The sequence below is a fragment of the Nicotiana attenuata genome, unplaced genomic scaffold, assembly GCF_001879085.1.
Source record: "Nicotiana attenuata strain UT unplaced genomic scaffold, NIATTr2, whole genome shotgun sequence".
NCBI lineage: Eukaryota > Viridiplantae > Streptophyta > Magnoliopsida > Solanales > Solanaceae > Nicotiana > Nicotiana attenuata.
Window position 1 is genome coordinate 53085 of NW_017672394.1, and position 3406 is coordinate 56490.

Below are 3406 nucleotides of genomic sequence, written 5' to 3' on the forward strand. Positions count from 1 at the left end.
TGGTGAATGTTGTGGCGATTCTTTGGTAATTGTTGCATTTTTTATTTGTGCATTTTAATTCATCTGGAAGACATAACAATACAATTCCGCATTTGTTTTAGGTTCTAATTTCACGTTTTAGAATTAATTAGTAAAGAAGAAAATAACAAAATTGTTCTTTCGCATTTATACTTTTAATTTGTCTTATTTTACTTTGAATTACGAGTTAGTGTAATTCTGGAATTAATTTGGGGTTTTACTTTTAATTTTGCATTTAACAAATTTCAAAAATAAATAAATGAACAAAAATCAAAGGAAATAAAATAAATTGACATTAAGCTTAATCAGGCCACCAAGATTGGGCCACTGTCAAAATTAATCCCAGCCCAATGCCCCAAGTCTTTGCCAGACCAGCCCAAATCGTCAACCCAGTCCAGTCCCCTCCCCATGGCAAAACGACGCCGTTTGGCGTCACTCAATCTCGCCCGTCCAGTCCCCATGATCCTACGGCCCTCATAAACCCAAAACCATCCCATAAAACTGTCCGAAATTAACCTAAAAATCTAAAACATTGTTTTATCTTCCTCGTACCTCCCCTGTAACGCCGGTGTCCTCCGCCCTAACCCCACCATCTGCCACCGTTCCTCCGCCGTCCGCCGCTGGCCGGAAATCGTCGCCGCCGGCGGCGATGCTCCGATCAACCCCAAAATTACACCCCAGATTCCCCTTCTCCTCCTCTACCCAAATTCACTGGCCTTTGCTTTCAAATATCACTGGAACTCGTCGAATATCCGTTCGAAGTTTTCCGGCCAAGTCGCCGGTTATGCCAAACGGTCCCAAATTAACACCATGGGACCGCCTTGACCTCCTCTATCCAACCCCCATAGCCACATGTCCCAAATATGGCCAGAATTGCCCAAATATCCGATCAAAATCCGGCAGAACCCTAAATTAGAAAATCTTGGGGATTTTCGACCATAACTTCCCTAATCATGTGTGTTCTTTTGGAAAACACACGATTAGGGATGTTACGTGTCAAGAGTCCCGAGGATTCACAACAAGCTGGTCAGAATGCGCTCCATAGTCAATCGAGTGCCCAAAATTGGTAAGTTCCGATTCTGCATGTTTGATAATCTTTAACTCTTTAGAGCCTTTTGATTTCATTTTGCTTTTCTTTAGTAATTGAGCCTCTACTGTGTTATTGTGGTAATCATTTAGTTTAGTTTAGTTTAATTATATTAGTATTCTTCAATCCCAGTAGACATACACGTTTAAGTGTTTGGATTCTAGGGTCAGTTAGTTGATTCTTAATTGTTGCTGCAATTTGGTTTTAATTATTAGATGATTTGTCTAGTGTGATTAGCCTTAGGAACGGATTGTTTGGTTATAGGTAATGGACTGGTTTAACTTGGTCAGTAATATCAGGGGATGATCAAGGGTAATTTAGGCATAGAAAAGGGTAATTTTATTAGGAATAGTAATTTTTAAAGTAGGGAAGGGATAGTATAGGAATTGTAATGGGTAGAGGACTTTCTAGAATAGACTTTAGTATAGCTTTCAATAAAATAGGTGTTGTAACTTGGGTAACAAGTTAAAAAATAAGGGACTAAAAGCTGAAAATGGGTAGGGACTCAAAAGAAAAAATAATCTGAAGGTAGCCCTTGTTTTGCCTATAAAAGGCACACCCATTGCCTTGTTTCACAAGTTCTAGACCTCTGAAAAATTTCCAAAAAACTTCCAGCTTATAATTTTCCCCAAAATCCTCCTCTTAAGATCTTAAATTCTGCAAGAAAACAAAAAAAAAAACACCAAAATAAAATAATAAAGAATCTCTTTCTAGTTGCTCTGGAACAATTAGGAGATTCTCTAGAAGAAATACGGGGTTCTGCTTCTGGCGGCAACATGCTTGGTCCCGCTTATGGGGTCAAATCAATACGTTCTAAGTAACAGAAAACACAAAAACTCAAAAAATACTGTTCCATTGAAATTCCCCTTAGATTAATTTTAAATTTCAGTTGTTAGTTCAAAGTTCTAGCTTAGATAGGGATATATGCCTGATCGCTGAAGTTTAGAGGTTGTCCTGGGGTGATTTCGAGTTTGTTTGGGTTTATTCAAGTTGTTACGGGTGGTTTACTGGTTGAAATTTATCCTGGGCTGTTCGATATTGCTTCTGGGTTTACAATAAATCTCAAGCTGTTGATTCCTGTTACTATACTGCTGTTGAAGTTGCTGACTCTACCTTCTTCTCTTATTTTGCCTTAATTCCAGGTACAAGTCCTGAACCTTTGGTGATGTAATATCTGCTTTAAGAAGTGAAATGGAAGCCTATTATGACTTCAATTCTGTTCTCTGCTTGCTCCTCTTGTTTTGTTTTTTTTTTCTGCATTCATTCGTAGTGTAGCCTAGTTAAGTAATTAGGTTCTCGTGCTGTAATTAATTGAACTTTTGGACTGTTTGGACAGTTTCAGAATGATATGAGTTTTGTCATGGATTTTCGAATTGGAGTTATGTTTAGACTCATGTTAATTGAATGCTGCAGAGATATATCACAGGTTTAGATACTATTATGGAAATAACTTTAGAATGAGCATATATACTCATACCAATGTCAAATAAATTGTTAAGTTTGAGTTTAGATTTCAGCAGGAATGTTTGGCTTAAGTCTGACAAGCTTTATAACTCAGTTCTGATCTAAGCATTTTGCTTAAAGTAACACTTCAGTATAGTAAGTTTTTTCGTTCATATTTGATGTTTCAGTATAGGTTTGATTACCCTAGTTTAATCGATTCCCCAAATGTTTGTAGAATTCCATTAGTTTAGATATCATCAGAATAGAAAAATGTGGATTTTAATTGGCAATTGTTGAATTGAAATGAATCTAAACCTCCCTTTGTTAGTCTAGCTTATCATCCTAGTTGGGCTTATATCGAGGCCCACTGAACAGCCTCTCGTAAGAACTGACCAGTTCCTCACTCTTGGCTGGCTTCGAGGCCCAAAGTTTTAGAGGCTTGAATTCTTATTTTGAAATCATTGATTTAATTTTGGCAGTAAGAGCTTGGGCCATCTAAGATAAGTAGCAAATTTAAATTAAGGGAATCTTCAATAATGGAGATGCTCTTGTTTGAATTTGGACTTGATCTTGATGCCCGACTTTCTCGAATACCATTCAATGATAATTAATTTATAGTACTAATTGATTAGGCCTTTTAGAGACAATCTGTAGTAGAAAATTATAGTTTCTTTAGGTTGGCCTTTAAATAAAAATGAGGTGCCTCGTCGCATAAAACAGTAAGTTGCGTGGCCCTCTTTAATTGTTATGTTAAAATATTTAGAACTCGGGTGTGCCATTTAGCAAATTTTCATGGCTCTCGCAAAGTTAATAACGCTAGCCACTTTAGGCGCGCTTTTAATAATTTTACTTTCCTAA